Below are 13,719 nucleotides of genomic sequence, written 5' to 3' on the forward strand. Positions count from 1 at the left end.
CTGTACCAAGCGGCACAGAGGGCTTGGGCTTTCTGACTCAATGGTGGCCCTTTCTGCATAAAATCAGCCTCACTTTATGGGTCGTTAGAGCCATCCTTCCTTTGTCCCCAACTCCTGCCATTCTATGCAACAGAAATGCCTTCCCTCTCTGAGGAGGTGTGGAGGAAAGCAAATGGTTCCATCTTTCCTTCCACCCTTCACACCCTCCTTAATGTGGGTGGAGGAGAGATTGGCATGATTTTCAAGATGGCAAGAGGCTGACGCCCATTGGTCCATGTTCTCTAACGTGTAAACATCCCGTCCAGGGTGGCCTCTCTCCTGGTTCCAACTCCCCATGTATCTAGCTTAAAAATCAGTTATGAAGGCTCAGAATTACCCTCAGGTGGGCTTCAGAGTCCAAATGTAGAGGAAGGTATCAAGAAAACCACATCAGCTTCAGATCCAAGCTGTTCTTGGATTCAGCTTTGCCAGTCATAAAAGTCAGTATTCGCATCCCCGTCAAACTAACACATAAAATTCTAAGATTTTATTTATTCATGAGAGACACACACACACACACACACACAGAGAGAGAGAGAGAGAGAGAGAGGCAGAGGGAGAAGCAGGCTCCACGCGGGGAGCCCGATGTGGGACTTGATCCTGGGTCTCCAGGATCACGCCTTGGGCCGAAGGCAGGTGCTGAACCGCTGAGCCACCTGGGCTGCCCCAATACATATAATTCTAAACTGGGTCAGAACTTTGAGGAGGGAGGGGTGTGATTAATTATGACTCTTATAAACTGCAACACGAAGAGGCCTTAAAGGGCTCACTGGGGTCCCCTGCACACAGCAGAGCCAGGATGTGTGCCTATGTCTGCAAGACCATCCGTGCGTGCACTTTACATTTCACTACAGCCTCCCTTCAGCACTGCTGTGGGGAACAGAAGGCACCCAGAGGTGCTGCAGGAAATCTCAGCTCCTCAAGCCTCAGCTCCAATGTTATCATCTCTGCTATACACAGAAGCTCAATTCCCACGGGTACACGGGTATATAACCAAGCACCTAAGTCAGGGACATGACTACGAACCCCCTCTAGTGCATCATGTGCTGTTCATCAAACATTGGCTCCTTTCCCCTTGACCTCCATGCATTTGACCTCGAATACATTCCTTTATCGCACAGATTTTGGCCTTGGTCATGAAATTTGCTTTAGCCAGTGGAACACGGATGGAGGTAACAATGTATGAATAAAAACCTAGGTCGCCTTAAGAAGAATCCTAAAGAACATGTCCAAGGTAGCATCCTGGCACCAGAAGAATGAGACACATGCAAAGAGATCTGCCCCAAACCCACAACCTACAGCAAAGCCCAGCCAAGATCAGCCGATCCTCAGCTGACTTGTAGACGTGAGATGCCGCAGGTCAAAAGTGCTTCTTGTTATTTGCCATTGTGTTCTGTTGGGGCGGGGGGTGGTGGTTATGCAGCAGGTCATGGTAAGAGCTAACTGATACGCCTCCAAGATGACATAGAAAAGTTAGTGATGCTGACATGGTCAGGGAAGAGTTCACAGGGAAAACATTGTAGTGAGTCCTGAGGGGTGGACTGGATTTCGAGGTTAACGGCTTTACCAGTGGGCCTCTGGCAGCCACACTTGTGGGTACGTGCATGGGAGCACGTCGCGGCACACACACAGACATGCATATGCTAATGAGCACTGCACACAGAGCCCCACGTCAGTGTGGAGGGCCGTACCACAGAAATCCCATCCTCCAAATCTTGAGTGTTGACTTCCTTTTAAGCTGAGGCTATTTCTCCCTCTATTTTTCCCCAAAGAATTAATCTTCTTGTATTATTATTATGTTAGGTTTATCTTGAGTGAAACGTGGATGTGAATTTTATCTGTGGCTCAAGACATAATTGTGGGATGAAAACTTCAAACACCCAAGAAAAACACTGCTATCAGCGCCGCCTTGTTGGAGGTGCCCACATGCAGCCGGGCACAGCGTTTCCTTCAGCACCTTCTCCTCCTGGGAGCTTATCACCTCGGCCATTTGGATGAGGTTATTTGCCCAATTTAGGAAATCATTACAGATTGGCTAAGTGGGACTTTTCTGTCACAGAGCTCCATAGCCTACTCAGTCAACCACAGGGCAGGAAGGGGCTCGGAGGGGGTGTTCCGGGCCAACCTTCCCCAGCAGAGTTTTGGTGGAATAGTAGTTCCATGGGATGTAAAAAAGGTTACTTGAAACACATGTTCACTAGTCCAGTAAACACTGGGTTCAAGAAGGTCAATCAGCCTCTCTCAGGATGCCTCTGAGTGTTTAACCGGTGATGGTGCATCATGAATCTCCAAGAAGGAATATTGGATGCAGCTTCTCAAAGTGTCTGAAATCAAAATTCTACTTCTTTCACACTGTTTTTACCCACAGGGATAGTCTAGGTCTGGAGTTCCCTGAAACACAATTTTTTAAAGTCATTCAATAGCATGCGCTGATGCCCCAGTGGCTGCGCTTTCATTACCGGAAAGTTGTCACCATGAGTCAACGGCCACCTGCTCGCGGCCTCCCACCCCCCGGAGCCCCACTCAGGACTGCTCCTTCGCAGCGGCCCGTAGCCTTCAAGCATCTCAGACACAGAGATTCCGACACCAGGTCTCTGGCACTGCTGGGTCTAGTCTATGGTCTAATACTGTCAGCAGGAGAGCCCATAAGGGAAAGAGCAAGAAGCAGGCACACTTTGGCTCCACCATGTATTGGGCTGTGGGCTGTTTGATCTTGAGCAAGTTACTTAACTCCTCTGAGGCCTCGGTCTCTTCATCTGTAACGTGGGGGTGACAGCTAACCCCACACACCGCGGGGCTCGCTCCCAGGCTGGCAAACTCTTACTGTCATTACTCTGGAATCCATCTCTCCCAGTTCCTGCCCATTGGTTTAGCCCACAGTGGTCTCCAAGAAGTGTCCCCTCCTCGCCAGGCTTCCGATTCCTGGCTAAGTTCGATTCACACTGATATTTGCTGACACCCACTTTGTGTCCCGCCACATCCAGAGCTCTGGGAGCATAGTAATGAATCACATAGGATAATGGCCCTCGAAGCCCTCCCAGCCAGGTGGAGGACACAGCAAGGAAACCCCAGCTCGAAGTTCCTGGGGACATCAGATCCAAAGTCCCCACCGTCTCGGGTCAGAGGAACATAGGTAACCAAGCTTGAAAGGACGATTCAAGAGCACAGACACCGACGAAATCCACTCTAAGATGCTTTCACAGTCTCTCTGCAGCCAGTGTTTTTGTCTGGAATTGGTGCGCCTCAAACACTCTCTACCATTCCTAGCCTGCTGTGTGCTATTCCCTGGTGGCCGTGCTGCCTGGGAGGGCACAGAATCAGAAATCTGCGTTTCCAATTACTTCAAGAAGGGGGCACGGAAGTAGAAGCCAAGGACTTAATATGGAGATCTTCTCATTTGCCTCCTCCAGCCGTTAACCCTGGGTGAAAAAAGACAAAATTTTGAAAGCACGGTGTCTTGCTCAAGCTGGGTCAAAGCTTTGCCCCTGCCTTTTCCTTAAATATAGATGAGCAGCATTTGTTTTTCCTAGATCATAAGTTACTCGGCTCGAAAGGGCTGCCTCCCTAAACCATAATCACCATATTCTTTGAAGCACTGTTCTTTCCTCGACCTGGCCCTCGAGACCGAAGCCAGCGTGGTCTCGCACATTCAGCAGGTTATTTTTCAGAGAACACAGAGAGTCTGCTCCCCATCACTCATCTCCCCTGGATTCAAGTCACACACCAGAGGCAGAGTTCAATGTCCGATATCTGAAAGAGCTTTGCCAATGGCAGGGTGTGAAACGCGTCGATGTGCACCCGGCTGAGATCCCTCGTTCAACAGTCAATGCGTATTGAGTGTCTCCGGTGCGCCCAGCACTGGGTTGGGCACCGGGGGTACAATGACAGCAGCAACAATAGGAAGGGCTACCTCTTCCCGAACGCCTAGCGCCTGGCACCCATTCAATCCTTTACTCTTCACCGCACCCCTGTGAGATCATTACGCTTCACTATTTGTGCAGAAAGACATGGAGGCAGAGAGAAGTAAGATGACCTGCCTGCCGTCACACAGCTAGGAAGTGACAGAGATGGCACTGGGGCCTCACAATCCAGGTCCAACGCCGGTGTTCTTAACCGCTACGCGTCCCATCTCTCGGGGGTCACTGAGGCAGATTTGGCCCCACAGGCTAGCGGGGGAGACAGTCGAGGACACTGGCGATGATACCAGGGAGGGACAGAGAGGCAGCTTGCAAGGTGGCAGGGCTTCACAGGAGGGCACCGCCTCAGAGGGAGCGCCAGGAATACGTCTGGTCCTCCCCTCCCAGTGCTCCAATTCAGGGCTTCCCAAATTTTCCTATCCACAGTCACCTGGAGGACCTTGTTAAAATGCAGATTCTGACTCAGTGGCTCGGAAGTGAGCCTGAGAATCTGCATTTCTTTTAAAAGACCCCATTTCTAGCAGTCGGTGATGTAAGGCTCCAGGGCAGGGGCGGCAAACTTTTTTTTGCTACTAGAACACTATAATGAGGACAGCTGGCCTCTCCCTTCCTGATGCCAAGCCTAGATAATAATATCCTAGACAATGATGTCATGGTTGCCGTTGTACCCTCCACACACCCCGCTACACCACGCATGAAGTCAGGAGATTACTAAATCAGCTCAACTCAGAGCTCATGAGGAGCCAGCCCCTATTCTCAGTGCCTGGCAGACGTGGAGTCTTCACAGGGACCTGAGAACACCCAGGTCGAGAGATATGGTGACTTAGCAGCTCGCCCAAGGTCACACCTCCAGTTACTGGCAGAGCAAGGAAGGGAACGCTGCGGTTCTTTGAAGCTTGGGCAGCTGGGGCAGCTGGGGCAGCTGGGGCACCTGGGGCACATGGGGCCTCCCTGGCTGCCCGCCTCCTGGATCTCCTCTAATCTTCCATTTCCCTAACAAAGAGGCTCGGGTCAGAGAGGTTACATTATTTGGGCAAAGCCACTCAGCTAGTGAGGGCCAGAGCCAGGGTTCAGCCCCAGGGGGCCTGACCCCAAGTTCATTCTCTTAACAGCTCCACAGCAAAATAGGAATTTGAATTTCTGCTCAGACCCCAAGTGGTCGTTGTCAGGCTGTAACCAGAATAAGGGATCCATTTATGACCGTGAAATAATAGGCTTGTTAAGGCTTTAGGCCTCCATCTGGGCCTACAGCTCTGGAAGGGGGAGGGTCATGTCCCCTTCACCCTTTAGCTTTTCCATCTCAAATCCTGAATGGGATTTTGTGGTCTCTGTTCTCCTTCCTCCACCCCAGGAAAGAAAGCAAGGAATCGTTCTAGAAGCATCACCCTGCTGCAGACGCTGGAGGAAACAGTCCCCACTGAGCCCTTGACATCCAGAGGCCCAGGCACCTGGGAACAGGGTGGATATGGAGGCCGCAAGCAGCTCACCAGGCCTCTGCCCAGCCTCCCAACGAAGTAGCCCCGCGGGCCTTGGCTCTCTTAACGCTCCGGGACGGACAAACCTTCCTCGTTCCTCTTTGTTCTCCTCCTCCTCCTCTTCCTCCTCACTCAGCTCATCCTCTATGGACCAGCCATCCCTCCCACTGTCCGCCGGCCCCGCCCACTCACCGCAGGCCCCTCCCACCTCCCCATTCATCACAGGCCCCTCCCACTCTCTGCAGCCCCTCCCACTCATCAAGGCCCCTCCCACTCCCCCACCGGCCCCGCCCACTCACCGCAGGCCCCTCCCACCTCCCCATTCATCACAGGCCCCTCCCACTCTCTGCAGCTCCTCCCACTCATCAAGGCCCCTCCCACTCCCCACCGGCCCCGCCCACTCACCGCAGGCCCCTCCCACCTCCCCATTCATCACAGGCCCCTCCCACTCTCTGCAGCCACTCCCACTCATCAAGGCCCCTCCCACTCCCCACCGGCCCCGCCCACTCACCGCAGGCCCCTCCCATCTCCCCATTCATCACAGGCCCCTCCCCCTCTCCGCCGGCCCCGCCCACTCCCCCTCGGGCCTCCTGCAGGGCGCGCTGCTGTCGGAGCACTGATTGCTGATACAAGCGGTGCAGTTGTTGATTGGGAATAAGAAATAAAAATAAAGCACTCGAGCTGACCAGCCACTGCACCAGGTCATCTTTCAAGACTCTTACCTGGAGGCCAGGGGAGCAGGAAAAATTGCTGAGGGCTCAGGCGGGCCCCGCTCCGCCCACCCGGCTCCCTGGCAGCCTCTAGCAGGGTTTCAGCAGCAGTCGTCTCCTTCCTGCGCTGGCCCCTGTCCTCTCGAGCCGCAGCTGCTCTGACCCCGCAGAGGCCATCTCCGCAGCCGACACAGGCTCGACCCACAGCCGCGTGGAGGCCTCCCTCTGTGTCCACGGGGCGAGCTACTGCAGGGCCCCGGAGCGGGGGGGTCGGGGTGGCTCTGGGGTGCAGCGGCGGGCAAGGAAGAGGGCACACGTCAGGGCGCAGCCACCAGGCACGGTGCAAGCAGCGGGGTGTGCCAGAAGCCCTAACCTGGGGTCTGCAGACATCCAGGCTGGCATCCACCTCGGGGAGCTCAGTCCACGCGCAGCAGCTAACACGGGGCACAGCTGAGGACCAGGGCCTCAGGCTCAGGCCAGGCCAGGCTTCTGGCACCTCAAGACCCAAGGAGCTAGGAAAACCCCTGTACACTTACTCCAGAGAGGCTCCAGGCGATGCCTAGCTGTCAGTGGTAGTGGTGAGGATGGTGTGGACCACAACAAGGGCTTTGGGAGCTCCGGAGTACATGGCCTGGGACTCTGGTGACATTTCAGGGGCTCCAGGTGAGCCCTGGGTCCCCGAGTCAAACCAGCAGGTGGCTTACGCGTGGAAAGAGAGACCATTGCTTCCCCACCCCAAGTCCACACCCCCAGGACTGAGGAGGAGCCCGGCTTCTTAAATGTTTCCTGCTTCAGTTCACACTGGCCTGGGATCTTTGGGGAGACAGGAGGATGGCACCTACAGGCGGGAGGATGCTGTCAGGAGGGCCAAGGGGCAGAGAAGGGAAAGGACCCGCAATCATGCTTTCCTACTCCATTTGCATGACCCATATTATTTCTTCATGGGTTCATTGCCTTCCGTTTTCAAGTGAAAATGTTTTCCAACTCTTCCCTTTAGAGATTTTATCCTGTACCTGGTGATATACAATATTCATGCCTGCTGCAAGTATGAGACTTGGAACGGAATCCTGGGATTTTCCACGATTGGGTCATTTTGGGTCACATGCCCATCCCTGAATGAGTAACTGGAAGGATATTCTGTGCAGATGTGAATGAGAGGCAGTCAGTAGGGGCCCACTCCTGAACAGGCAGTGGGTTGACTCCACCCCACTGGGCAAATGGGAGATGGGAGGGCAGAGGGAAGGGGCAAGGAGATGCCGGGGAGGCAGCTAGCAAGGCCGTGGACGTTGCCGGCGCTGAGGACTGACTCTCCATCTCCGACTCTGCTCTATGCAAACTGTCTCCTTGAATTATTGGCTTTACAACGATTTTAGAGATGATTGGGCCCAAGGATTGTCACTGAGTCTGTAAAGCACTTTAGGGGTACATACAAGAATCTCGGGGCGCAGAGTGAGATTTCCACAATGGGGCAATGGGCTTTTAAAGATCGGGAACCCTCGTGTTACTTGCATTGCTTGCCACCGTTCTGGCTGCTGTGGACTAAAGTTCTGGCTTCCCCCAGTTCACATGTAGAGGCCTAAGCCCCAGTAAGGTGGTATTTGGAGGTGGGGCCTTTGGAAGGTGATTTGGTCCAAAGGTGAATGGATTTGGTATCTTATGACAGAGGCAGGAGAGGGGTGATCCCTCTGCACCGTGGAGACTACGGTGAGCCATCGGCAAACCAGGCAGAGAGCTCTCCCCAGATGCTGGATCTGCCCCCAACCTGATCTTGGGCTTCCAGCCTCTGGAGCGAAGAGAAAGAAGTGTTTGTTGTTTAAGCCATCCAGGGTCCAGTGTTCCCAACAGCAGCCCACGCTGATAAGACGCTGCCCTTGGGCTACTTAATGTACCAAAGTCTCAGGCTTCTCATCTGTAAAATGGAGAGGAAAGCAGATCCTTCCTGAGAAGGTGGTTGGGATCGCTAAATGAGACGAGGTGCAAAGCATGCTCAGGATTCACCTCAAACCAAGGAAGTGCTCAACCATGGGTAGATCTCTATTATTAGGAGAGTTTGACAACGCATGTCCCGTGTGCCACTGGGATGAAGGGGAAGGCAGCCACCAACACATCCAGCATCTCATTCTAGAGATAAGACAACTCCCGGTTGGGCGAATGATTCCCCTCCATCATGGGACTCCTGAGCCAGAACAGGAGCATATTCCAGCTCGGGACCGTCCCCAGGCCTGCGGTCCAGGGCTCACACCTCGTATGGGGTGCTGAGTGTCTTGTTCTTCAGTCACGTCATGCTCTCTCTCCCCACCGTGAGCCCAGCAGTGTCACACAGCAGACGGCTGCTGCCCCTCTGCAGGATCCGCCAGGTTGGAGGCTGGGAGACAGGTCTTGTTACTCACCAGAGACCCTTCCAGGAAAAGCATTTCCAAGAACTCAGCAGCGACATCTGACCACCTTCTGTCTGTCCTCCTCAGCCAGGTTCTAGTCCCGACTGTCATTAATTGCTTTGGGCAGAAAGAAAGCTGCTGACTCCCCCTCCGCTTCTGAAAGTGCTTCTGTAGCAGCAACAGCAGCCAAACCCCAGCTGTCTGGGCGCTGGCTAAGTGACTGCAACACGGTGGTCCGGTCCCTAGGAGATGGGACGCTCTTAATGAGCATCCTTATAGGTATCCTTCCTTTTTTTGAAGATTTTATGTATTTATTTGACAGAGAGAGAGGAGCAGAGGAAGAGGGGGAAGCAGGCTCCCCCTGCTCAGCGGGGAGCCAGATGCAAGGCTTGATCCCAGGACCCCGGGATCATGACCTGAACCGACGGCAGACAATGGACTCAGCCACCCAGGCGCCCCTGTAGGTGCACTTCCAACTGGGTTTTCAGACATGAGACAAATGCACCCTTAAAGACCTCTGCATCTGTCCTTGCATCTCCACCGCATGCACACGTGGAAGCAAACACTATGCACACGGACACACACACCCCTTCCCTGCATGATTCCTTTCAAAGTGATTCTCCCAGCCTGGTAGGGAGACAATCCCGCCACACTTACCACTGCCAGCCCTAGATGGTGCTCACTTACGCAAGTCCCTGCCAGGCTGACGACAGACACGGCTCTGCACCACCTCAGACCCTCCTGGCCTCATCTGCCCCTGATCCCAGCCCCTGCTCCTGCAACCCGGTGGGCACAGGCTTCGGTCAGCTTTACGCAGGTGCAAAATGATGGCACTCTGATTGGGCGCACTGTGCATCTCTCACCTGCTTCCCTTGGGCTCCTCTGTGACACCCAAGTGTGGGATGCCACCGGGAACCTGCTCAGTAGCCCACATTTGCACAGTCTGGAGGTGCAGGGGAATTGATCCCCCCTGAGGAAAACCTTTGAACCTTTGACGCTCTTTCCGGGTGACAGAAAGCAGCAGATAAATGTCCCTCTTCTATCACTAGGTGCACTGTCCCAGACACATTTCGGAGGGCTTTTCAGATGGTCTTTGAGATTGAGGGACCAGCTGCTCATGGCTGTAGCCAAGGTCATGCAGCATTGTATTGCCTCAGTCTCCCACTCTGCTTCACTCTCTACTTCTGCTCCCTGGGGTCGGTCACCCACAAAATACTTGCAGGTAAACCTTTATCTCAAGTTTTACTGTTGAGGGTTCCGAGTTAAAATGGTTGTTTCCAACAGTGGCCCTGAATGCAGACCCTTAGGATAGGATTTTAGTGCTGCACCACTTACCATTCACACGACAATAAGGACTCTTGTGTGCCAGTGCTAAGTGGAGGGGTGGTGACCCCTGGCTCTCTGGGTATCACAATAGCTAAGACTTTCACCTGAAGCTGATGATAGAAATGAGAAGCCAGTTGGAAGGTGCACATGAGTCATGGTGGCTACGGCACTTGAGTGTATAGAGAATATTAATTATACAGATTATGGAATGAAAAAATAAAAATAAAAAAAAAAGATTATGGAATGGTGTAGCCTTTTGTTAACCACATTCAACACCTTGAAATAAGACAATAAAACACTCAAGGTGTCCAGTTGCAGATTCAAACCATGCTGTGAAAACCAAAAGGCCTCTAAGGAAGCTTTGAAGAGACTTTCATTTCCTGCCGCCATGAGCCACCCTGGGCCAAAATCCTGGCCAGCATTATTTGAGAAGGTGACAGTGTTGCAAAGGAAACTGAAGGCACAGCCTTCATAGATCTCCTCTGTCAGAGGTGTAGCCCTGATGGAAGAGGAATGGGCGTTTGAGATGCAGGATGGGGACATTTGAGCAAACAATTCGAGAATCTTAAATCCCCAGATTCCCCTGAGCCCTCTAGACTAGCAGAAGTACCCCCTTCCCTCTGTCTCAGGAGAACAGCCTCCCAGTCTGGAGGTGGTGCAATATCTTTACCCAATGCAAGTGTTTGCAAAATAAAGTTTGTCCGTCTCAAGATCCCCCCTTATACCTCTCACTGCCTCCAGACCTAACTGGGGTCAGGTCTCAGCACAGCTTCTGCAAACACAATCCCTGCTCCTGGAGAAAATATCAGTGTTCAGATTATATGTAGAAGCAGAAATTTGAGAACACATGTGAAAGTGGATATGGAAGATATTAGAGAGGAGAGAATTGGGGTTATAAGGTGATATAGGAGAGAATTTATTGCCAAGGGGGGAGTCACCTGTGACTTGGGATTTAACATTCTGGAAGGAAGCATGGATCCAGTCCTAATAGTCTACGGGAGTGACTACTTAAAGCTTGGACCTGACCATAGCCTACAATAAACAAGAGGGAGATTCTGTACTTGGCATCAGGGAAGGGGTCTAAATGCTCAAAAAGTTGGGAATTTTAGAATAATGTGCCAAATAAGAACCTACCACTGGCTCCAGGGTGAGCCAGAAGGTACTCTTTCCAATAGAACAATGAGGAATGCATGGGGCAAGGGTGGCATCATCATCTTGGAGACACCATGGCTTTCTCCTTTAGGCCTGGGTAGACTGTTAAAGATAATGCCATGGAACTTGGATCGTCAAGATCAAAGGGGATGAAGAGATCCCAGTATATCAGAGGACAAGGGTCAACACTTAACCATCGGAGGCAAAATTAATATAATTCCATTATGAGCAGCAAGGCTGGAACGGCAATTAGTGTGCCTTGGTCCCCGGGGAACCGTGCTGCCTAAATGTATCAAGGTGTTGTTGGGAGCAAATAGATGGACAGACAACTAATGCATGCCTTCACTGGTATGATTTTTTAAAAATCAAGACTTTATGAGCAGAAGGCTGATACCAGCCAAGGCCACAAAGAGCTATTAACTGAAGGAGAGGTCAAGTTCCCTTGAGGAAGGATGGTGCAATGCTTTTGCACATACATATAGGAAACACATATCTGATCATTTCCCAAAGGACTTGTGGCTATTTGTCAGGGTGACTGTGTGCTGAGGGAAGGGGAAATAGATATTTCGAGGACTATTTGGGTATGGAGACTGAGGTGATACTAACACAAGATCTGAAACACTATTATGATTCTCCAGTTAAAGCAGAGAACATCAGAAGGCAAGTAATCAGTGGAGTTCTGGTCTAGGTCTTTCTCATAGAGGTCCTGGATCCTAGGCCCACCATGTAATTATTTCCCCAAATCTCCGGTTTAGAATTGGAATAGGTACACCTAACAGCTGAAATATCCCCTACACTGGCCCTCTAGTGTATAAACTGACTGCCACGATGGTAGGAAAGGCCAAATGGAAGCCCCTAAAACTGCTACCCCATTCTTTAAGTAACAATAGTAAATCAGATGCCATCTTGCATCCTTGCAAAAAAACTGCTGAGATCAGTGCCACTACAGAAGACATAAAGGTGTTTCCCTCTGTAATTCTGCTTTGTGGCTCATCCAAAAATCAAATGGATTGTGGCAGATGAAATTAAGTGCCATAAACCTAACCAGGAGGCTGCCCTAACACAGCTGCCGTGTGGTATCTTTACTGAGCAGATCAACATGCATTTGTATATGATCACTGATTTGTCAGATGAATTGTTCTGGATGTTGATCAGTGAGGATATTTAAAAGCAGTTTAGCTTTACATGGGAAGGACAAGAGTACACATTCACTTGTGCTAGGACTACGTCGACTCTCCTGCTGTCTGCCGCAGAGTCACCCATGAAAGTGATGTTAATTGTCTTGATCCTCCACAAAACCCTAACCAGCTGTGCACAGGGAAACTTAAGAGCACCATAGCTCAGGCCCACACCGTGTGCTTTCTGCCTTCCATCTGAGGGTTCTCTTTCGATGCTGCAGTGTGGGATATCATGGAAACATGCTCAGTATTCATGCCTGTGTAATCCCAAAGTGTGGCAGGGTCGATGTCCTGTGGGGCCAACTTTTGATCAGTGGATGAGAGGATGATACGTAACACTTTCTTCTCTCTATTCCAGGACACTGTCTTTGTGAAATGATGCATTTCATAAAGTTTGTTGATAATCCTAAAGGATCGACCAACTGGTCAACCACAGTGATGATGAACCTAATAATGCATCCTTATATAGACCCTCTCTCCTTCGCTGTCTCTTTCCTCTGTTCCTCACTTCTGCTCTCTGGGCTTGTATTCCTCAAGACAGTACTCATGGACATAAGCCCATATGTCAAGTGCTGCTTTCTGGAAAATTCAGGCCGGGTCATTGACTTCTCTGTAACAGAGAATAATGAAGCAGAGTCTTCTATTCCCTGACCTTTGTTCTCTTATTTTAGGATAGAAGCCAGAGAAGTCTGAAGTTGAGAGATCCAATACCACTAGAAGACTCAAAAAGTGACCGTCTCACTTAGAAAAGGGAAGAATTTAGATAAAGGTATTTCTCTTTAGAAGGGAGGAAACGATTTTTTTACTTTGAAAGTTCCATGAGAAGCAAGAATAGTTACAAATAACAAGGCATATATATATCAGCAGATTTGTCTGATTCACAAGTGATCTCTACAGTGCAATTTTAGGGGTAAAAGGTCCCAGTTAATAGCTTTCTTTCTTGGATCAAGTGTTACCACTTTTTAAATGCACAGCTCTTTAAAGCAGATTTCACCAACTAAAATGCCCAATGGGACCAGACAAGTAACATGGATGAATGGAGTACATGCCCCAGTCAGGTCGGGCAGCAGCTCGCCAACTCCAGCTGATGCTGCCAAATAGGAGTATGGATGGACCCCATTGTCTGCTCTCCTGATTTTTTAAGAGAAGCCGGAAGTCTGGACATTAACATAAAATCTCCAAATTATTAGTTAGCAGAGAATTAAAAATTTTTGTGAACATCAAAAGGGCAAAGAAAAGGTCTCCATGGATCCAGGACAAGCTGTTCTGAAAGAGTTGATCTCAGAAATCCTCAACCTCTCTTTAGTTCCTGACATCCAAGCAATCATGTCAAATCCTGCATTGTTCATTCAGAAGTATTGATAAGAGTGGCTCCTGTGAGTCAGAAATAAAAGTCAAGAACCAGCTCTCTGCCTTCCGGTGGCAATCAACGGTAGACAGAGCAGCACACAGAAAACCAAAGAGACAAATTGCAAAACAGTATGAGAAGAGCTATGCTATGGAAAAGACCGGTGTTGTGGGGGCACAGAGAAGTACTCAAGCCA

The sequence above is a fragment of the Vulpes lagopus genome, chromosome 23 (genome assembly GCF_018345385.1).
Source record: "Vulpes lagopus strain Blue_001 chromosome 23, ASM1834538v1, whole genome shotgun sequence".
Taxonomy (NCBI): domain Eukaryota; kingdom Metazoa; phylum Chordata; class Mammalia; order Carnivora; family Canidae; genus Vulpes; species Vulpes lagopus.